Source organism: Polypterus senegalus, chromosome 14 (genome assembly GCF_016835505.1).
Source record: "Polypterus senegalus isolate Bchr_013 chromosome 14, ASM1683550v1, whole genome shotgun sequence".
Lineage (NCBI taxonomy): Eukaryota > Metazoa > Chordata > Cladistia > Polypteriformes > Polypteridae > Polypterus > Polypterus senegalus.
In genome coordinates this window covers 137,219,704-137,244,445 of record NC_053167.1, presented here as the reverse complement: position 1 = coordinate 137,244,445, position 24,742 = coordinate 137,219,704, and positions in this window count along the sequence as shown.

Below are 24,742 nucleotides of genomic sequence, written 5' to 3'. Positions count from 1 at the left end.
GCTATACTTTTTATTTTATTTTATTAATTTTATTGTAATCATTCCTTACAGATAGATCAATTTTTACAAAAAAAATAGGATTGAAAAACAAGTCTCCCCCAGAGAGAGAGAGAGGAAGGCCAACGGAGGCTTGTAAACTTACCTAAATTGATGAGTTTGATAAGCCAATAGAGATGAATGGAGGAGAAAAAGGAATGCGGAGATAATTGCTTCCTCGGTGCTTTAAGAGCTTATTCTAAAATATTATTCATTAGATCCTGCCATGTTTTGAAGAAAGTCTGTACAGATCCTCTAACTGAGTATTTGATTTTTTCCAATTTCAAATAGTATAACACATCTGTTTCCCACTGACTTAAAAGATGAAGAGTTAGGATTCTTCCAGTTTAGCAAAATAAGTCTGCGTGCCAAAAGTGTAGTGAATGCAATCACAGTTTGTGTGTCCTTCTCCACTTTAAACCCATCTGGAAGAACACCAAACACAGCTGTTAGTGGTTTAGAAGGGATTGTGACCCCAAGGCTCACTGAAAGGCACTTCAAAATTTTGGTCCAGAATGACGTTCATTTGGTGCAGGCCCAAAACATGTGACCCAGTGAGGCTGGGACTTGATTGCAACGTTCGCAGGTTGGATCTCATCCTGGAAACACTTTGGAGAGTTTTAGGCGAGACAGATGTGCTCAATATATAATTTTGAGTTGAATAATTGTATGCTTTGCGCATATGGAACTTGAGTGAAGGCTCTGCATTGCTACCTTCCAATCCTTTTCTGATAAATTGATTAAGAGATCTTTTTCCCATTGTCCACTTGGATCTTTAAAAGGGAGGGACTGTAAAATAATTTTATATATTGCAGAGATGTTGTCTAAGTCCTTGAAATTGAGCAATATTTTTTCTGGCATGGAGGAGGGTGCAAGATGAGGAAAATCGAGCAGGTTCTGTTTAACAAAGTTCCTAATTTTAAGATAGTGAAAGAAATGTGGAGCTGGAAAGTTAAATTTGGAATGTAATTGTTCATAGGATGCAAAGATGTTGAGCTGTACTTCTGCCTCTACAATTTTCACATCCTTCATTACCTCCTTAGTAGTCCCAGTTATCCACTTCCTCACTTGTGAAGATCTCAGAAAAATTCAAGTTTAGGGTATCAGCTATTTCACTGTCTGTATTTTTTAATCCTCGTTTACTATTCCTGATGCACTTCACCTCCTCCTTGAATGTTCTTTTTCTACTGAAATACTGAAAAAAGTCTCTTAGGGTCTTCTTTCACCTTATCTGCTATATTCATCTCCAATTGTCTTTTAGCCTCCCTGATATCCTTCTTAATGGTTGCCCTCATGTTCTCATATGCTCATTTTGCAATCATTAGCCTTATAGACCTTATAAAGCAGTTTTTTCCTTTGCAGCTTCTTTTTTAAATCTTTATTAATCCACTGTGGAGTTTTTTTTCAATTTCTCGTTAATTCCAATTTTAGGTCTGTATCTGTCCTGCTTTACATGTAAAACATTTTTAAACCTGTTCCACTGCACTTCTACTGTCTCCACAATTAAAAGCTCATCCCAGTTGTGACAATGGAGGTTTTGCTCCATGCTCTCATCTGGCTTCTGGGAATGTCAACGATGAGCTAACCACGAGCGTCGAACTCCGGGCCTGGAGGGCCGCAGTGGCTGCAGGATTTCATTCTAAGAGTTCACCAGTTTTCACTGCTAATTAACTAATTTTCCCTTCATTTTAATATATAGATAGATAGATAGATAGATAGTAGTGATGGACTTTTGAGTCTCGTTCAGCAAAATGAACAAATCATTTTTCGAGTCATTTCCGGCTCAGACTGCATACTAGGTTAAGCTTATGGGGCTGTCACGTGATGAACGAACGAATCAAACACGAAGACTCGAGAGATGAACTAATCAATTCTGTTTCAGGCTCAGACTGCATAGGTTAAGCTTATGGGGCTGTCACGTGATTAATGAACAACTCGAAAAACCCAAAAACTCGAAACAGGTGAATCAATTCCAATACAGAAACTATAGGAAGTTGCAAATGCTGAGCGACTGAACGAATCACTCCCACGAGACGACTCGTTCTTCCCGAGTCACATTAAAGATTCGTTGAAAATGAACTAATCGTTTAAGAACGACCCATCACTAATAGATAGATAGTAAGATAGATAGTAAGATAGATAGATAGATAGATAGATAGATAGATAGATAGATAGATAGATAGATAGATGTGAAAGGTACTATATAATAGATAGATAGATAGATAGATAGATAGATAGATAGATAGATAGATATGAAAGACACTATATGATAGATAGATAGATAGATAGATAGATAGATAGATAGATAGATAGATAGATAGATAGATAGATAGATAGATAGGGCCACACGGCACGTGTTCAGTCTCTTCCTGTGCATTCGTGCATTCCGTGTGCAGAGAGAGAGAGACAGACAGACACACACACAAAGACAGACACACAGGCGCGCGAGAGATAGACACACACACACACACACACACACACACACAAACGCGCACGCGCGCGTGACAAACAGACAGACACACACAGGCACGCATGAGACAGACACACACAGGCGCACGTGAGACAGACACACATACAGGCACGAGAGAGAGACAGACAGACAGACAGACAGACACACACACACAGGTGAGAGAGAGACACACACACACACACACAGGCGCGCACGTGCATTGTTGCAATGTTACTTTTCTTGGTTATTTATTAAATTACGGATTTTTTAAATGTTCATTTTTTCCCTGTGCTTAAAACTCATTAAAAAAAAGTGTTTTTAATGAGCGGGTCGTAAGGCTTAGTGCTATTCAATGTTTTTTTATTTAGTTTACTATTACGCTGTGCATTCAATGGTATAATTAACTATATTTGTGCTTAAAAACTTAAAACAAATATATTTACATGCAGTTTGTATGGTCTGGAATGGATTATTTGTATTTACATACAATCTTATGGGGGAAATTACTTCGGTTCACGACCAAATTGGGTTACAACCAGAGTTTTGGAACGAATTATCGTCGTGAACCGAGGTTCCACTGTATTACTGTCAGACAAAATTACAGGCATTTCACGGAAATACAAACCAGTATTACTGAGAGAGAAAATGAAAGGCACACAATACAGTGACGCATATTACAGCCACATAGAAGGTCTCTTGCCATTTAATATAGACTGTTCCTACTAATGTTTATGCACTACTGTTCTAGCGCCCGTTATTGTAACGGGGTTAATGTCTAGTGCAGGTATAACAGACAATAACTTTGTATAATGTTAACGTTTACCAAAGAGTGGAATTGAAGGTCTGCATAGTGTGGGGTCTCCTCAGTCTGTCAGTGGAGCAGGATGGTGACAGCAGTCTGTCGCTGAAGCTGCTCCTCAGTCTGGAGATGATCCTGTTCAGTGGATTCTCCATGATTGACAGGAGTCTGCTCAGCGCCCGTCGCTCTGCCACGGATGTCAAACTATCCAGCTCCGTGCCTACAATAGAGCCTGCCTTCCTCACCAGTTTGTCCAGGCGTGAGGCGTCCCTCTTTATGCTGCCTCCCCAGCACACCACCGCGTAGAAGAGGGCGCTCACCACAACCGTCTGATAGAATATCTCAGCATCTTATTGCAGATGTTGAAGGACGCCAGCCTTCTAATGAAGTATAGTCTGCTCTGACCTTTCTTACACAGATCATCAGTATTGGCAGTCCAGTCCAGTTAAACATCCAGCTGAACTCCCAGGTATTTATAGGTCTGCACCCTCTGCACAGTCACCTCTGATGATCACGGGGTCCATGAGGGGCCTGTTTTTAAGGATTCAGTCCTCTCAATTGATTCTTTTCTTAATTAAATGGTTGCCAAACAGAAAGGAGACGTGAAACAAGCCAACAGATGACCAGCTGAATTGGGGCTTCAAACTCCAATCAATTTCACTCCAACCAGTTCCTTAACGAGAAGCCAGTTCTGGCTGTTAATTAAACCTGTTGTTTAATTGCTGCTGCTGTCATTCTGCCACAGCAGACATTTCCCAGACTGTTGATTTTCTGTTTCTGATCATTGACCTGAGAGATCAACTTTACCAAGATCAAAACCTTTCCTTATGTTCAGATAATGTGGTTAGCTGGTCACTTGTTTATTCCTTTTGTGTCACATTATTGTTTGGCTGTTAATTAAGGAAAAGGAAAGAACTAAAGGGTCTGAGCCGAGTTAATTAAAACTAAGGCAAATGTTAATTATCAGCAAAACAGGTCACTAATTAAGAAGGTGGTTAGAATGAAAACCTGCAACCATTGCGGCCCTCCAGGACCGGAGTTCAACATCAAGACATCAACAACGAAGCAAGGGGATGGTGCAAAAAGTGCTTTTATTAAATTTAACAAAACCAAAAACAATAAATGCATCCATTAAAAATGAGGATGGAGGCAGTCTAATCTTAAAAATCTAGTGCTTACTTATTTCTATCGGTGGCTCCCCTTCTTCTCCCATACGGGCTCCACAACAGGGGAGTTGCCCTACCAGCAAATGCTGCTTCTTTCAGTTCTGGTCCGGTAGCCTTCCGATCCCCGGATATGTAGGGTTCCAGCCGGACCGAGACATGGGTTCCCTCCCCAGCGGCCAGGGCGCTCACGCTGGGGCTCAACATGCCCAAAGCCTCCTCAACTGCCGCTTCCTTTAACAGCCAGTCGACTCCTCGGCCGGTCACTCCAGCGACCGCTCAAATCTGCCACTCCCCAAACACTCCTTCAGGGCTCTCCTACCAGCTGCATTACCATCAATAAACCTGCCTTCGCTGTCACTGTCACACACTGTCATGGCTTTTTCCTCCCTGCCACCTTCTTCCCACTAGTGATGAGTGAACACCAAAGTGTTCGGGTGTTCGGTCCGAACACATCGCGATGTTCGTGTGCTCTACCGAGCACCCGGGTATAATGTAAGTCAATGGGAGACAACCAGGCACCCCCTGCTCTGAAGAGCAGAGGGTGCCTGGTCCATTGAAAAAGGTCAGAAAGTGACAGAAACACCACTGGGAACAGCATGGGGATGATGTCTGGATGCATCCTGCACTCTTAAGTCGCTGCTGGGAACCAGTTTGTCCGAGTTGTACACCACTTTTACACACTGAGAAAAACACGCCCAAAACCCCCCCAAAAAATCAATTTTACAGGAAAAATTACACTCTAAAACATTATATGCCAGTGCCTGTAGGTGAGCTGACACTCTAAAACATTATATGACAGCGCCTGCATATATAGCACCCGATGACGTGTTCCAGCCAGCCAATCACTGTACTGCCAGCACCTGACATGGCTACTGGCGTTACAGTGAGGGCAGTACTTACCTGCCCCTTGATTGGCTGTCTCCAACTTGCAAAACGTGTGAGGCGGAGACTCGAGCATGTTGCACGAGCACATGTGGTGCTCATTCGAGTAGCGCCATGATCCAAGCATAGCGATGCTCAAGCCGAACACATGTTCGGCCGAGCATGCTCGCTCATCACTACTTTTCACTTCTAACCTCTGTTCATTCGTTTGTTCTTTTCTTTTCTTTTTTTTCTCTCTTTTCCCCATCCATTCGCCTCACGCTTCTATTATATTTTATGGGGACGTGGATCAGGTGTGGCAATTATCAGCTCCCGGCATCAATTACCTGTGCACTTAAGTGAGGACGGCCCGCATCACGAACTACTCGGGAACCACTCTGGCTACGCTACCACACCCCCTCTAAGCCGCGAGTGCAGAGATTATCAAAAACTGGCCTTTTTGATCTGAGCTGTGGTTCCTCTACACCACACCAGTCTGTCCGCCTTAGACTTTACTGCATCTGCTTACAATTTGCCCCACCAAAGTTCAGCTGAACAATTTTAATCTGCACTCTTCCAAAATACTGAGAACTGTATAATATTATGGTCACTTGACTGTAGTGGTTCAATCACCTCTACACTCTCAGTTCTGTTCTGATTTTTACAAAACACTAAATCCAGACAAGCTTCACCCTGCGTTGGTGCTTTAACATACTCTGTTAAAAAACAGTCACTGATTACTTCTAAAAACTAATTTTTAAAGCTTCTTTGAACCCTATGAACAGTAGTTTCCTAACAGACCTCTACTATGTACAGTAGATAACATGACAAGAACAAAGCCTGAACCAGGATTTGTTCTGCATATTCCATCAGATACAGTCTGATCCTATGCGGAGTGAATCTGCAACACCGAGAAACCATTACAACGTGGTCACTGAGTTGAGTACTGTCTTGGTGTTTGGATAGCGAGCCAAGCTGAACAGACATGCGGTGCTGAAGAAATAAACCACCTAAGATAACAAGAAGGTCCATCTTTGCCAGGTTGAGCTAGAGAGATGGTGTTTCGTCATAATGAGATTCTAGCTTGATACCATGTGACCCAATGACGAGAACAACAGGTACAACTGTTTGTCATTGGTATAGCACTCAGAAGTAAAACCATAGAACTACAACATGGGACACAGTGAGGTGGTGTATAAAAAGAAGAGGAGAGGGCCCAGCACCAAACCTTGTGGCACCATTGTGCTTGCCTGGTGCACCTTTGAGATTCCTTCAAGCCTGGACACATGGTAGGATCTGGCCAAGAAGTAGAACTCATAGTCCCAGTGATGCTGAGGTAAAAGTGGGTGGTAAGGAAGATCTGGTGGTTGACTGTGTCAAAGGTGGAGGAAAGATCTAGAAGATGATGATGGACAACGAGTTGGTATCTCTAACCAGCTGTAGTGTGTTGACAATAGTAAGTAGAGCCGTCTCAGTGGAATGGTCCCTTCTTAAAGCTTGACTGATTAGGACCAAACTGTCTATTCTGTGGCAGAGAGGTAGAGATGTCATAAATAAGGAGAGAAAAGAGACTGGTCTATAATGGCCTACTTGAGATAGGTCAAGGGTGGACTTCTTGAGTTATTATGGCCTGTTTGAACAAAGCAGAGGAGGTGCCTGTGCTGAGTGAGGTGTGTCATACATGTACGATTACAAGGCAGTCAAAGAGCCTAAAGGTGCGTAAAACATCGCAAGATAAGGGGTTGTCACGTGGCACTTACCTAAACTCTCTTTTGCCAACAGAAAACAAGAAGAGAAATAATCCAGCAACTTCCGAGTTTCAAAATGGCCGTGATGACGTCACTTCTGGCCAACATTGGTGATGTTACTTCCGGCACCTACAAACCACCTCACTTCCGGCTCCTCAAAATGACGTTGTTTCCGGCTCCTGTTGCAACGTCACCATTTTGCCAACCATTTCCTGTCACCTGTTTTCTGTTCTATATAACCACCATTTTGTTACAGTAAAGTTGTTCATTGTGCTTTCAAGACTTTGAATCATCGCATTTTTTTTCATTATTGTCTGTACGACAATATACGGGGACGGTCCCCAAACCTTTATTTTAGTATTTGTGACGTTCTTTCTACCACAGGTGATGATGGAGAAATGAGATTTCCTATCTTATAACTGACAGTAGCCCCACCCCTGTTGACTCCACCCACTTCTGCTTCTTCTGCCACATCATCCGGAAGAAGATGTGAGGAGACAGGGTCATGCTGAGGGGTACTGGGGCGACTAGAGAGGAGGAGTGGTGGAGAGCAGGAAGAAACAGGAGAAGGTCATGCTGTGTTTAGGAAGGGGCAGACTGACCTGTAGGGGTGATGAGAACTGACAGCTGATGGCATATCTTTTTTGCCCCTAGTTATGCTATTTTACCTCATTTTGTGCTTCTTTGTGTTAATAGAAATTCTTCCTTTATAAAATGTTGCATTCTCAAGCCAGAGGTTTGAGATTTTTCCCCTGAAGAGTATTTTTGGTACATTTAAATGTATTTTGCACTTTTAAGGTGACTGCTCAGTTTTGGAACTGTGCAGGCCTGAAAGCCTGTCTCTTGAATTTGGGTCTAGCTGCCTGTTTCTTGGTAATGGACTGTGTTATTTTGGACCTCTGTGCCCCTTTTTTGCCATCTTATGTCACTCTGTGCACTAAACCTCTGGACTCTGAAGAATGAGCTCAGCAGCCACACCCCATTTGTGATGATGAGAGGGCTTCACTTCTTCTTCGTCATGCCTTTCCTTAATTTCTTATCCCTACCTTCATCAACTCCTGGAGTGTTATCTAATCTGGGGCTCCAAACAAGTTCTGCTCCTTTTTGTTTTTTATCCTTTCAGAGCAAACTGAAGTTATCAATACTGTTAGAGGGTTAGGGTTAGTGGTATGGTGTCTGGCAAACTGGGCTCAAATCTCATTGTGGTCAACATCTGTGTGGCCTTGGCATGTTCACCCTATGTTTCCTTTAAATTGGTTTCATGGGAGTAAGTCTGCCCTCTGATGGCCATCCAAGGATGCTACCTGATTTTCTGGCCCCTCAAACTTGGTTGCATAAATGGATGAATCGGTTAGCTGCCTTCATCTCTGAAGATTGCATGAATCCAATGGGATAACTGAGATTTCACAATCATCTTTGCATTTCCAGTAGGGGAGGAACATTGGCACAGCTGTCATCGCCACTTGGTTTCTCATGTAATTACCAGCTTAACGCAACAAAATAAAAGGAATGATTGAAATATATTTATATAATAGTGCCTTTCATAGTAAACATCACTGCAAAACACTTCATCTGAACACAGAATTGTGTTCATTTAATGAGTTTCCCTCTTAACGTTCATTTTCTTTTTTCAATGACCCACTTAATTTAGATTTTTCCTTAAACTCTGCTTTAAAGCTGTCTTCATGTTCTTGTCCTACAGGCTGCGTCTTCTGTGGATCCTAATTGTGGCTGACATAACGAGCCATTCTGTAATTCAGCTTCTTCAATTTACATTCCTTATCGAATGCCATCGTAGTGCTTGATGGCTAAACTCACATGTTTGTGCTGCCCAGCCATGTGACACAAGCTGGCTTAGCTGTCCTGCATGGCATCAGAAAACTGCTGAGCTATCCAGTGGGATGCATGACCAGTTACATGCCTAGTTATAAAATGGGTTAGGAGGCTTTATGTAAGGTGCTATATAAGAATAGCCTGCACTGGAAGGTCTTGTAGATGGTGCTGTGGAGTGGAGATCAGGATGATAACCTTGGTACTCGCGTGCAGTTAAATGTTCATGAAGTTTGTGCCGCATTATAAACACAATAGGAAGAGACAGGCAGGTTCTGTCTTGGGTCATCATTTTATTCCTGTATCAGAGGAAAATCCAAAATGGACAAGTGTGACAAAAGGTGGGTGGTGTGCACACAGCTGGACTGTGATGGATGGTGGGAATGTCTGGAGCTTCTGTCAGGCGATGAGATAGACCAAGAGCTGAATTTGGTTAAGTGAATTTGATGACGGTTGGATGGATGGAAGGATGAATGGATACGTTCGTAACTATGCACTAAATGGGCATCCGATCTACAGTGGGCTCCTGCCTTACCCCTCAAGTTACTAGGACAGGCTCTGACTTTACTCAGTCTTGAAATGGTTTAAACAGGCTAAGAGATGGTGTGCCATGTACTGTATATACCTATTATATAGTGCCTTCCTATCTATCTATCTATCTATCTATCTATCTATCATATAGTGCCTTTCACATCTATCTATCTATCTATCTATCTATCTATCTATCTATCTATTGTGATAGAATAAGTCACAAGAACAATTACAAAGGTTTGGGAATTTGCCCTGTATAATGTTTTTCTTCAAGTGGTCAAGTTGATAATCAAATTTTCATCAGACATTCGACAAAAGGTGTTCAATTCAGTCGGCTTTTATACAAAGACAAGATGGCTACAGGAAATGATGAAAGCAGGAAGTGACGTCATCAGCGGGAGCCAGAAATGACGTCATCATGGCGAGAACCGTGATGTCATCTTGGTGGGACCTGGAGTGTATGATGAATCATTTGAGATATGGTTTGTTGCGGGTATGAAATGATTATTTTTCTTCTTTAGTTTTGCTGGGTTATAAAGAGAGGCATTAGCACCATCACACCACCCCCCATCTTGTAGCCATTCACCCACCTCTGGACCTGTTGATTGCCTCCTAATCGCACGTGTGTGACACTATCTATCTATCTATCTATCTATCTATCTATCTATCTATCTATCTATCTATCTATCTATCTATCTATTATATAGTGCCTTTCATTTCTGTCTATCTATCTATTGTAAAAAGGCGTTATATATGCGGCCGACCCGACAAAGACTGACACAGTGGCACGTGTAAAATCAACGAAAAGATTTATTTTTTTCTTCAGCTGAGGTCCATGTCTTCCCCATGTCCCTCAGCCCTAACACAGTCCCAAGCACACCAAATAGCTAAATCAAAGTAAAGGACACCACGCTCTTCTTCCTCCACCACTCCTCCCAGGCAACCTCGTCCTCCTCCTCCCGACTAAGTATCCTGAGTGGTGGCCGCTGGCTCCTTTTATTAGGCACCAGGTGCTCCAGGTGCTTGATTGCCGAGTCCTGGCTGCACTTCCGAGTGTGGTGAAAATACTGCCCACAAGGGCCCAGCGATTCCCGCTGCAGCACTCCCTGGTGGCACCTATGGAACCCAACAGGGCTGCACCAAACTCCAACTCCCACTAAGCCCAGCGGGAGTCCAAGGCACCACTGGAATCTAGCATCCAGAGGGAGTATTGGGTCTCCCATGCTTGCTCCCCCAGAACATATGCTGAAGGCTGTCCGCCACACTATCTATCTATCTATCTATCTATCTATCTATCTATCTATCTATCTATCTATCTATCTATCTGTCTGTCTGTCTGTCTGTCTGTCTGTCTGTCTGTCTGTCTATCTGTTATTTAGTGTCTTTCATATCTATCTATCTATCTATTGTGATATATGGCTGGCAGTTTATCCCAGCCAATACCCCCACGCCGCTAGATGGAGTCCTTCCTGCAACATGGAGATGTCCCGAATTCCAGCAGGGCATCATGGACCATGGAGTTCGGCTTCACAGTCCTGCTGGATATCGTGGGAGCTGCCAGGGGCCGCTGCAGGGAGACGGGAACATTGTTTCTATTATAGCCGGAAGTACTTACTAAGGACTATAAAAAGGACTGTGGGAAACCCAGTAGACTGAGCCGGAGTTGAGAGGAAGTGTAACGGAGCAGCTGGGTGGAAAGGAGAACTTATTGATTTATTATTGTTATTACTGTGAGTATTAGTGTGGAGGTGGAGGTGCCTTGTGCACTACTGAAGAAATATTAAATTAATTTCTTTATTTTACCTGGTGTCTCGACGTGATGTTTGCGGGTTTCACGGGGCAACAGCGACCCCTCCTGTCACACTATCTATCTATCTATCTATCTATCTATCTATCTATCTATCTATCTATCTATCTATCTATCTATCTATCTATCTATCTGTGAGCGCAGGTCCCACTAGAGGACATCGGGCCCTCAGGTCACCCTCATGGAGTCTGTTTATGACAGTTTGGTTAGAAACAGGCACACCAGCAGGCAGCTGCATGTCATTTTGAACAGCTCTGGCAGTGCTCCTCCTTGGAGCAGATAGCAGTCCTGCTGCTGGGTTGATGGCCTTCTATGGTCCAGTCAGGCTCTCCTCGTGTAACAGCCCATCCCCTGGTATCTCCTCCATGCCCTTGAAGACTGTGTTGAACAACACAACAAAGCTTTTTGTGATGTGACGTAATGGATGTGCCATCATGGAGGTGCTGAACTACCTGTGTAATCTGAATGGGCTGCAAGTACTGTCTCAGGCTACCAGTAGTGACGAGGACACTAGCAAAAGGACTAGAGAAGAATCAGTCAGGAAGGACAAGGAGAGAGCAATTGTCTTGAGCTTTATTGACTTGGTGTTAGACTGGGATGATTAAGTGTTCTCTTCATTTTTTTGAGCTGTATATGTATGTACTTTATAAATTGTAAACGATTATTATATAGTAACTAAAAATTCTATGTAACTGACTATTCTAAAAGACGGAGAGAATGAGGGGAAATTTTTCAAAACATGAATCTGGCACTTAATTATTTTCACAATATCAGCAATTTCCAGCTTTCAAGGTAAAACTAAAAGAAGCATGAAACCAAAAATAGAAAGAATAAAAGGACCTGGGCAGGCTTGTTTGGCAGTTTTCAGACCCTCTTGTCACTTTCCCGATTGTTCAGTAGCTCTGTGGCCGTAGGAGGCACTTGTCACTTCATTGCTAAGCCACCTTTCTAACACCATAAGTGTCCTGTCAACACCATTCTGCTCAGGCATGTGAAGTGTAGCCTCTATCGGCCCCTCAACTCTGCCATTTTACTTTCAAAATGGATTTCCCACTATTGTGCAAAGCGACGGGAAAACAAAGTGCAAATCCCAGAGCAGTGAGCTGAAATGCTTTTCACTCATCATCTGCTGTCCATGGCACCTTTCAAATAAAAGTTCTGTTCGCCAGCACATTTCAAATTCAGGCTTTTCAATTATTATCTGCATTAAGTACGAAGAATCGTTAGACGTAAGAAGAGTTGGGGTCCCAGCCTTTCACGCCATTACTAAATTTTTTTTTTGTTGTTGTTCATTGTAATTAAAAACAAAAAACATTCCATACAATCAAGTCAGACTTGACAAGGCAAAATTCTACCTCCACCCAAGAGAACGAGAGGAGAGCCAACAACCAGAGTGAATCTTGAGAAGCAGCAAGGAAAGGAGAGTATCCATATCCCCGACAGACAAGATTATTCTAAACTGCCATTGATTAGATCCTGCCATATTTTAAAAACAGATCCTCTAAGGGAGAATTTGTTTTTTTTTTTCAATTTCAAATGGTAAAGGACATCAGTTAGATCATTAGAACACTCTGGACGAGAACAGGCCATTCAGCCCAACAAAGCTCGCCACTCCTGTCCACTTGTTTCTTCCAAAAAACATCAAGTCGAGTTTTGAAAGTCCCGAAAGTCCTTCTGTCCACCACACTACTTGGTCTCTTATTTCACATGTCTATCGTTCTTTGTGTGAAAACAAACTTCCTAACGTTTGTGCGAAATTTCCCCTTCACAAGTTTCCAACTGTGTCCCCGTGTTCTTGATGAACTCATTTTAAAATAACAGTCTCGATCCACTGGACTAATTCCCTTCATAATTTTAAACACTTCAGTCAGGTCTCCTCTTAATTTCCCTTAAAGACTCAGCTCTTTGAATCTTTCCTCATAACTCATCCCCTGTAGCCCTGAAATTAGCCTCGTTGCTCTTCTCTGGACCTTTTCTTATGCTGCTATGTCCTTCTCCTAGCCTGGAGACCAAAACTGCACACAGGACTCCAGATGAGGCCTCATCAGTGTGTTATAAAGCTTGAGCAGAACCTCCTGTGACTTGTACTCCACACATCAAGGCGCTATATAACCTGACATTCTGTTAGCCTTCTTAATGGCTTCTTAACACTGTCGGGAAGTCGATAGCTTAGAGTCTGGTATGACTCCTAAATCCTTCTCATAAGGTGGACTCTCGATTTTCCGGCCACCCATTGTGTAGTCAAACCTCACATTTTTACTTCATGTGTAATTCTTTACATTTACTGACATTAAATTTCATCGTCCACAAATCTGCCCAAGCCTGTCTGCTGTCCAAGTCCTTCTGTGATGATATAACGGATTCCAAATTATCTGCTAATCCACCTATCTTGGTATCATCTGCAGACTTAACCAGCTTGTTACTTATATTCCTATCTAAATCATTTATATATATTAAAAATAGCAGCGGCCCTAGAACTGACCCCTGCTGGTCACCACTCTTAACATCGGCCAGTTCTGATGAGGTTCCTCACACCATCATCCTGTGCTTCCTGTGTCTGAGTCAATTCTACACCCACCTAAAAACATCACCCTGAACTCCCACTTCTTTTAATTTGATGCCTAACCTCTCAGGTGGCACCTTATCAAATGCTTTCTGAAAGTCCTGATCAATAACATCATTTGCTCCAAACTGCTTGTATCCTTTAGTTGTTTCCTTATAGAATTCCAGCATGTTAGTAAAACATGGCCTCTCTCTTCTGAACTCATGCTGACTGTTCCTAATAACTCCTGTCCTTGCCAGGTGTTACTCAATCTTATCCTTAATAATTCCTTCCATTACATTTCCTGTGATGCATGTTAAGCCTTCTAGCCTGTAGTTGCTCTGATCTGCCCGGTCACCCTTTTTATATAATGGGATGATATTTGCCATATTGGATGATATTTGCCATTTTCCAGTCCTTTGGATTTACCCACTGACTTACAGATGTAAGCAAGATAAGTCTACTTGCTAATGGTGTGGTGTCAGCTCTTACAATCAGTTTGTCCTTCACCACTTTAAACCCCTCTCAAAGCCCACCAAACACAGCTGTTAATTGGTTAGGAGAGACTGTGACACTGAGGCTGTCTGATTGGCATTCAAAGATTTTGGTCCAGAATGATGTTAATTTGGTGAACACCCAAAACATGTGGCCCACTGAGGCTGGTGCCCGATTGCAATGATCATAGGTTGAATCCTGCCATGGATACATTTTGGACAGTTTTAATCGAGATAAATGCACTCGATAAAAGATTTTAGGTTGAATGAATGAATGCTTTGTGTAAATGGAGCTGGGGTGTATTCTTTTCTGAAAAATTAAGCGAAAGATCATTTCCCCGTTGTACCCTGGGATCTTTGAAAGGAAGGGACTTTAAAATGTTTTTAATAGTAAAGTAGTAATGGTATCCGAGACTTCAGAATAGAAATAATTTTCTGCATTTTACTGAACTGTAACTATGTTGTCAGACTTAAGTGCAGCATTTGACACCATTGACCAGTCTATTTTACTGCACAGGCTAGAACATGATGTTGGGCTGACAGGCAATGTGCTCGCTTGGTTTAGTTCTTATTTATCAAATCGATTCCAATATGTACAGAAATGTGCTGACAGTACTCCATCATTATACACAGAAGTTCAATATGGTGTCCCGCATGGCTCAGTACTCGGACCTTTACTGTTTTCACTTTACATGCTTCCACTGGGATTTCTCATTAGGAAAAATCATGTTCATTTTCACTCGTACGCAGATGACACTCGGTTCTACCTTTCATTTAGATCAAATGAAGTTTCTCCGATGTTGTCTTTAATGAGTTGTGTTAGTAAATTAAAGGTGTGGATGGATCAGAACTACTTGTCTCGAAACACCGTTAAAACAGATGTTAATGATTGATGGGAATGACACTGATAGGAACTCAGTTGGAATCACCATTAATTTTACTGAATCAGCCCGTAATCAAGGAGTTATGTTTGACTCTAGCGTGTAATTTAAAGCGCATGTTACAAAGTTGTCCAAGTCGAAATTGTGAGAAATTAATTCATGCATTTATTTCTAGTAGGATTGACTACTGCAATGCGATGTTCACTGAGTGTTCAAACTGTTCTTTATTCAGCCTCCAGTTAATCCAAAATGCTGCTGCAAGAATTATTACAAGAACAAGAAAATACAAACACATAACTCCAGTTCTTAAATCCTTACACTGAGCTCTCGGTTAAGTTTAGGGCATATTTCAAAATCCACCTTTTAACATATAAAGCTTTAAATGGCCGAGGTCCAGCTTACTTGTCTGAACTTATCATGACTTACAAACCAGAGCGCACATTAAGATCTCAAGATGCCGGTCTGCTTAGGATTCCAAGAATTAATAAAATAACAGGGGGAGGTCAAGCTTTTAGTTACAGGACCCCCTAAACTGTGGAGTGGTCTGCCTGCTACTATAAGAGATGTCCCTTTAGTCTACGCTTTCAAGTCCTGGCTGAAGACTCACGACTTCAGTTTAGCACACCCTGACTAGAGCTGTCCCTGATACGTTTGTGTTATGTTTTTGGAAATCAGTGAGCGGCAGCTTTGAAATTTTTCCACCCCCTTTTTGTCACACCACACACATTCAGAAGTGGTGTCAGAGTTTACCATTGGTGCAAAGCCATCACTTTCATGTGCTTCGCTCTCACAAGATCTAAATGCTATTGTGCAGTCACTGGCCATCCCTGAAGAAACATCACTGTTACTTCATGACAAATGGCTTTCTTCTTCACGCACTTTATGTTCTGACAGCCTATACTCAGCTGCTCTGTGTAGCCACAAAATGCGATTTCATGGATGGTGGTGTGCATACGACCAGCGCTGGATGGGCTGTCTCGGGGTAAAGAGCTGCAAGGATGGCCAGTCCAACCAGCAGGAATATTTATTTGAAAAAGAAAGAGAAAATGGATTTTACACATCTTGATTATTTTGGGCCCCGTAGTCTGTAGGGCCCTTTGGCCGTATCCCAGGTTTGACCGTGCAAATAGAAGTAGACTGTGAATTAGAGTCACTTTTGGCGTTTACGGGATTCAAACCAACAACTTTCCAATTGCCAAGTGCAAATCCGCCCAAATGGCAAAATTAAACAAGATGGTCAAGACTCCACTTGTGAAAACCTGAGCCCCTTTTGTTGCTTTGCTGAGAACTCTGCTGAAACTCAAGAGGGGGACACGTGGGAGAATACCAGGGGATCGTGTCTCAGGTGAAAAATCTGAGAAGCAGCAGACAAGACAGCATGTCTCCATTTTATTTCTTTCGGATCTCATTGTTGTCTGGGAGAAACCAAAAAGATATGAAGGAGATGATCTTTTTTGATTTTTCACAGCTATGTTATATGGGCTGGAGACGGTGGCACTGAGCAGAAAGCAGGAGACAGAGCTGGAGGTGGCAGAGTTAAAGATGCTAAGATTTGCATTGGGTGTGACGTGGATGGACAGGATTAGAAATGAGGACATTAGAGGGTCAGCTCAAGTTGAACAGTTGGGAGACAAAGTCAGAGAGGCGAGATTGCATTGGTTTGGACATGTGCAGAGGAGATATGCTGGGTATACTAAGAGAAGGGTGCAAAGGATAGAGCCAGGGAAGAGGAACAGAGGAAGGCCTAAGAGAAGGTTTATGGATGTGGTGAGAGAGGACATGCAGGTGATGGGTGTAACAGAACAAGATGGAGAGGACAGAAAGATATGGAATTAGATGATCCGCTGACTGCGGTGGGCTGGCGCCCTGCCCGGGGTTTGTTTCCTGCCTTGCGCCTTGTATGGCTGGGATTGGCTCCAGCAGACCCCCATTACCCTGTAATTAAGATATAGCGGGTGTCACACACGTGCGAGTTGGAGGCAGTCAAAGAGCCCAAAGGCGAGTGAAACATCGTGAGACAAAGGTTTATCATGTGATGCTAATTTGAATCTCTCTTCACCTACAGAAAATTCAAAGAAAAATAAGAAGTCTCACTTCCGGGTTCAAAATGGCCACCATGACATCACTTCCAGTTCACTCTGATTGTGGAGGATGGCCGGCCGTTTATCCCGGCCAATACCCCCAAGCCGCCAGGTGGAGCCCTCCTTGCAGCATGGAGGTCCCCAGAAGACCAGCAGGGCATCATGGACAATGGAGTTTTTATACACAGCCCTGCTGGATGCCATGGGGGCCACTAGGGGACGCTGTAGGGATGAGCAATGGATATTTTACCTACACCCCGGAAGCACACGTGGACAAGAGGAATGACGTGCTTCCGGGGTGAAGAAAATAACTTGTACCTGACCCAGAAGTGATTGAGAGTCACATGGACTGAGGATTAGGAACACTTCCGGGTCAGGAGATATAAAAGGACTGTGGGAGCTCCCAGACGGCGAGCTGAGCTGGGTGGAAGGGTGGCAATGCGTCTGGGAGTTGGAGGATTGGTTTATTGTTAGTAATTGTGATTTGTGTAAATATAGTGGAGGAGAGGGTGCTTTGTGCGCTGTGGAAGTTTAATAAAGTCATTATTGGGACTTTTACCTGGTGTCTGGAGTCGTGGACAGGGGTTCAAGGGAGAGAGAGCGCCCCCTATCTACCACATGATGATGTCACTTCCGGTTCCATCAATCCATTGCTCCTGTCCAATCCTGATGACGATGGTTCCGTTTCCCCGTCTCCAATCGTCACTTCCTGCCAACCATTTCCTGTCCCATAATCCATCCTGCTATATAAACGCCATCTTGTCTGCAGTTGATTATTCATTTTGTACTGAAAAGTCTTATGAGTCAACCTTCTCTATTATTTGTCTGGATGACAATATACGGGGACGAACCCCAAACCTTTATTTTGTGTGGAAAATATTTTCTTGTGGAAGCATCTTACCACACGGGTTAGATACTGGATGGATGGATGGATGGATGATCCGCTGAGGTAACCCCTAACGGGAGCATCCAAAAGAAGAAGAAGAAGATTCCTTTGTCTAGTGTTCAATGGCTTAGCGGTTTAGCCAAATTTTCAGGGGTATAAACTCCGCTGCGCCTGACTGCACGTTTTTCTGTCCCTTTTTTTTTGGCCCATTTGCTTCACAGTAATTACAGGCTGAGCGAGCGCAACAAGAGCAATCCTGTAAGAGGCGACATGTCAGCCTGCCAAGGCTCAATCAGAAAGGCTGCCATGCGCTGAACGTTGCATAAAACCAGAGAGTAAAACCCCCCATGGGAGAAGCAGAGAAGCTGCCAAAACTCCTCGAAAATGTGTCAAAAGCAAAACAAACGTCCAGGCTTTGGCATGCGGCTTCTCCGGTGGGTCTTTCTGCTCAATTTAGCTGGGAATGTGTTCCCGATTGGGACGGCGTTTGGAAAGCGGAGCCATCGAGTCATTTTATTATCCTTTTTAAACACGCTCCTGGATGTCGGCCACCTTCACATTTCCCTCTTATCTCTCGGGAGCTGAGGTTCCGCCACTCTTCACGCTAAGCGTTATTTTCCCTTTGTTTGACATATAGCTACAGTTATTTATTTGTTTATTTATTGTTTTTTTTTTTTTTACACTTTCCTTACTTTTTTTGAGAGCAAAAAGTGAAAACACAAAGTTTCGCCATGGCTGCATAATATATCAATTAAAAAGAACTTTGCAGACCATAAGGAGCTCAACAAGACACAGAGAGACGACCGACACTTCACAGAAGTTTTTAAGGAAGCAGTGCCCCTTGTTTGCCAGCCAACAATCTCCATAGTGGGTTTCGCATTTAACGACTGAGAAATGAGTTTTAGTTTCAGGTTTGTGGAACTGAATGTGAACGGAAACTTGCCGGCTTCACTCATCAATGTTTGTGTTATTTTTTGTTATAAACCTCTGCTAAGTATTTTAGGTTCACCATTCCACCACTGGTTCACTTGCTCTGCTGTGGTCTTCCACTTTTCCACCATTTTGCAGAACAATGCTGGCAGTTCGTATATTTTGGACATGCTGAATGGCAGATTCTACATTCTATTCATTGTAGGGACCTACTGTTACCTGTCTCAGGACTTTCACTTTGATTTCTTGTGACGCAAATGTCGTCCCGCACTGGCAATTCTGTTGCGACTTAGTGCCTCCAAAAATGGCAAAGGTGTGACGCCTCCAAAAATGAGCCGAAAACACCTAACTGGGCAGCGCTTCATTGACAGATGATACTGTTAAGAATTCTGATCAAGGATTTATGAGCTGCATTGTTAGTTTTTGTGCCTTTAGCTGTGAAAAGCCAAGGCCTGAAACAACTTTTAAAGGACACCATTTATTTTGTTAGAGAGGCCTCTTGCCTGCCTGTCCTTCTTTACTTGCCTTGATTTGAGTTTCTGTGAGACGAGGTCATCATGTGCTCTCTGAGGAAGCAAGCAGGCAAACTTTGTTTTGAAAAATGCAGGACTGACAGAAGACGAAACCAAACGCATGCAAGGCTTTTGCATGTGTGAGTAAAGGACAAGCTCTTCAGCTAGCGTATAAAACATATAAGCAATTAAATGGCATTTAGAAGCATTAGGGCTCATCAATACCTTGGGCAATAACATTAAAACACAATGTATTATCCAACCTGCTATATCTTAACTACAGGCTCATGGGGGTCTGCTGGAGCCGATCCCAGCCAACACAGGGTGCAAGGCAGGACATATATTATGGTATTAGTTAGTTTGAACACTATAGGGCCTTAAGAGTTGATTATTGAAAGTTAGGGGACTTTTTCCTGAACATGTGCTCTGACGTAAGTAGTAGCTTGGCCTCTGTCAGACCACTGGGCAGCTGTGTGCCATGACTTAACACTGCTGCTGTCTGCATTCATGGGCTTTTATATTAGCACACATGTATATGTTTTAGAGTAGCATTTACGTTTTGTGGTAGGTTAGCCTGGACACAAACAGGCAGACGCAGAATGTCCCGTATTTACAAAGTCCAGCACACAACACAGTGCCCATGTACCAAGCACCCTTGTTCAATTTGGATCTCTCCCTTCCGGACGTCTCCTGCCGCCTATCCTCCTATCCTCTCAAGCGTTGCCTTCTTCCTCCCAACTCCGGCTGTCTTACTCGAGGGAGGCGTCCCGTTTGATAGCCACCATAATGTGCTACAGGTGTCCCTGGAATTCCTTCCTGGTGTAACGGAAGTGCCACATGAGCACCCGGAAGCACTACGGGTGTCCCTGGAATTCAGCAATTTCGGGTGTGGCGGAAGTGCTGGCATCAAGGGCTCCACAATCCTCCGGGTGTCCCCCTGTGGTAGCCACGGGCCCCAATTGGATTGAGCTTCCATGCTAGGTTCCCATGGCCCCCATACAGACCAGGGCGGCTGCCCTCTCATGGTCCAGGGGAGGTGTAGTCCCTCTCCTGGTACTTTCAGGCATCCCGGCCTGGCATAACCCCTGGCCATCCACCACAGTTTATATTGCAATGTTTCTTTATACAGCTTAGTGATAATAATAATAAGATATAGTAGCACATATGAATGAAGCAATTGTTAAAGGCTTGTCTTTTTCCTTCCTCCTCTCTCAAACATGAAGCACTGTGCCACGGTCGTTTGCAGCTTTGCCCTCATCAGTGAAGCTGTTCGCTGCCATTCACTGGCACAGATGCCTATTATGTTAGCTTTAGCCCTACAGGATGCCAGTGCAACAAGTAATCATTTATTGAATTAAAATTAGGCAGTTCAATTTTCATACTGATCTCAAATGAATTGTTAAGAACTGAATATTTAAGAATTGATCAACAACTGAAAGGCCATCAGTCTTAACAGCTCAAGATTGGGCTGTGAGAACGAAGGGAGGGGTAATCAGGTGATGCTCATCGCCAGATGGTAAATATGTCCTACCAGCAAAAATATTTTTTTGGGAAGAAGACTATTATGGGGATGCCTTCAGGGGCAAGAATATTGTTATGAGAAGGTCTGGAACACCGGGTGATTGTTATGGGTAGAGGTGCTGAGTGGGGACAACATCATGGGAAACTCTAGTCTGGAAAGGGGGAATTGTGTGATAGGAATTGTAATATATTCCGGGCTCTCTGGACACTCTGGCTCACTTCATGTGCTCTTTAATTTTTTTTCTATGCTGTACAATAAAGTCTTAAATTCTGAAGACTCTGCTTGTTTTTTTTTTAATTTCTCCACAATAATACCCTTTCTGTACTGTGGACACAGCCTTGGCTTAAGCCAGCAGGAGACCCCAATAACAAAACCCATATCCCGCTGGTCCTCCCATTCCATCTTATCACTCCATCTCACCCACAGGTCATCAGACTAAATGACATCATTTTCCAGCATGGTCCTTCCTCAGGAGCCTTTTTCCTCAAACTCCCCTTGAACTCCAACAGTTGACCTTCTAACCTAAGCAAACATCTCATCCTCAGCTCACTTCAGAGAAAATGTCACCAGCAATACCCCTGTATCTGGTCCTTCTGGTAAACTGAGTACCTGAGAATGGACCTCTCGACAGTTTAATCTTATAGATGGAATTTCTGGTAGGATGTGCCCTGCTAGGAGGAGACTCCAATAACAAAGCCCACATCCCGCTGGTCCTCCCATTCCATCTTATCACTCCATTTCACCCACAGGTCATCAGACTAAATTACACCATTTTCCAGCATGGTCCTTCCTCAGGAGCCTTTTTCCTCAACCTCCCCTTGAACTCCAACAGTTGACCACCTAACCTAAGCAAGCATCTCATCCTCAGCTCACTTCAGAGAAAATGTCACCAGCAATACTCCTGTATCTGGTCCTTCTGGTAAACTGAGTACCTGAGAATGGACCTCGCGACAGTTTAATCTTATAGATGGAATTTCTGGTAGGACGTGCCCTGCCAGGAGGAGACCCCAATAACAAAGCCCACATCCTGCTGGTCCTCCCATTCCATCTTATCACTCCATCTCACCCACAGGTCATCAGACTAAATGACATAGTTTTCCAGCATGGTCCTTCCTCAGGAGCCTTTTTCCTCAACCTCCCCTTGAACTCCAACAGTTGACCACCTAACCTAAGCAAGCATCTCATCCTCAGCTCACTTCAGAGAAAATGTCACCAGCAATACTCCTGTATCTGGTCCTTCTGGTAAACTGAGTACCTGAGAATGGACCTCTCGACAGTTTAATCTTATAGATGGAATTTCTGGTAGGACGTGCCCTGCCAGGAGGAGACCCCAATAACAAAGCCCACATCCTGCTGGTCCTCCCATTCCATCTTATCACTCCATCTCACCCACAGGTCATCAGACTAAATGACATAGTTTTCCAGCATGGTCCTTCCTCAGGAGCCTTTTTCCTCAACCTCCCCTTGAACTCCAACAGTTGACCACCTAACCTAAGCAAACATCTCATCCTCAGCTCACTTCAGAGAAAATGTCACCAGCAATACCCCTGTATCTGGTCCTTCTGGTAAACTGAGTACCTGAGAATGGACCTCTTGACAGTTTAATCTTATAGATGGAATTTCTGGTAGGACGTGCCCTGCCATCTGTAGAGTGAAGGGAGATGGCGAGCAGACCATTCCAAGGGGCCTTGGTTAGAGGAGTTAAAATGAAAGCTGAGTGCAGAACACTTCACATCTCTTGATCAGAGCTACACTCATCTCTCTGTTTGGGTTCTTTCTCGGGCCTTCACAGACACTTTTCAAATAAAAAACAGAAGACGCTCAGCTTGCTCTCAGCCTGGGTCGCAGATTTCTCCAGGTCTAAATAGCTGAATAGCTTCCAAAACCAGTTTATCAAACCACTAGATGTTATATTTCACCCAGGGTTCTTTCCCTGAATGCTGTTTAGATTCTTTTTTCGGTCCATTTTTGGTTTCTTTGCATATGATAATAGTGTTTCTTATGTTAATTATTTGCACTATTCAATATTTTTTGATTAGTTTTGTGTATTTTAATTTCTAAGTGTCAATGCTCATTCTACATTACATTACCAAAAGTATTGGGACACCTGCCTTTACACACTCATGAACTTTAATGTCATCCCATTCTTAATACACAGGCTTTAATATGGAGTTGGCCCACCCTTTGAAGCTCTAAAAGGTTTAGCTCTTCTATGAAGGCACTCCACAAGGTGTAGGAGTGTGTTGATGGGAATTTCTGGCCAGGAGAGCATTTGTGAGGTCAGACACGGATGTTGGACGAGAAGGCCAGGCTCACTCGCAGTCTCCGCTCGATATTCATCCCAAAGGTGTTCTGTCGGGTTGAGGTCAGGGCTCTGTATAGACCAGTCAAGCTCCTCCACAATAAAACTCACTCTTTCATTTCTTTATAGACCTTGCTTTGTGCATTGGTGTGTGCCCAGTTATGTTACCATCCTCAAACTGAGCATGAAATTGTCCAAAATGGCTTTGTATGCTGAAGCATTAAGAGTTCCTTTCACTGGAACTAAGAGGCCCAAGCCCAACCCCACACCATAATCCCCCCTTCACCAAACTTTACACTTGGCACAATACAGTCAGGTGAGTACCACCAAACCCGGAGTCCTCCATCGGATTGCGTGGTTCACCACTCCAGAGGACACGTCTCCACTGCTCAGTGGCGCATGGTGAGCTTTACACCACTACATCCGACACTTTGCGTTGCACTTGTTGATGTCAGGCTTGGCCGCAGCTGCTCGGCCATGGAGACCCATCCCATGACGCTCTCTCTCACTAGGCACAGTTCTTGAGCTTTTGGAGGTCTGTAGCTATCGACTCTGCAGAAAGTTGGCAACTTCTGCACACCTCAGCATGCGCTGTCCCCGCTCTATGATTTGACGTGGCCTACCACTTCATGGCTGAGTTGCTGTTGTTGCCAATTGCTTCCACTTTGTTACAATACCACTAACAGACGACCATGGAATATTTAGTAGTGAGGAAATTTCACAAATGGACTTATTGCACAGGTGGCATCCTATTATGGTACCAGGCTAGAATTCACTGAGATCTTGTGAGCGGCCCACACACTAATGTTTGCCGAAGCCCTCTGCATGCCGAGGGGCTTGGTGTTATACACCTGTGGCCAATGAAGTGACTGGATCACTCAAATTCACTGATTGGCAGGGGTGTTCCAAAACTTTTGGCTATATACAGTGGTGTGAAAAACTATTTGCCCCCTTCCTGATTTCTTATTCTTTTGCATGTTTGTCACACAAAATGTTTCTGATCATCAAACACATTTAACCATTAGTCAAATATAACACAAGTAAACACACAATGCAGTTTTTAAATGATGGTTTTTATTATTTAGGGAGAAAACAAAATCCAAACCTACATGGCCCTGTGTGAAAAAGTAATTGCCCCCTGAACCTAATAACTGGTTGGGCCACCCTTAGCAGCAATAACTGCAATCAAGCGTTTGCGATAACTTGCAATGAGTCTTTACAGCTCTGGAGGAATTTTGGCCCACTCATCTTTGCAGAATTGTTGTAATTCAGCTTTATTTGAGGGTTTTCTAGCATGAAGCGCCTTTTTAAGGTCATGCCATAGCATCTCAATTGGATTCAGGTCAGGACTTTGACTAGGCCACT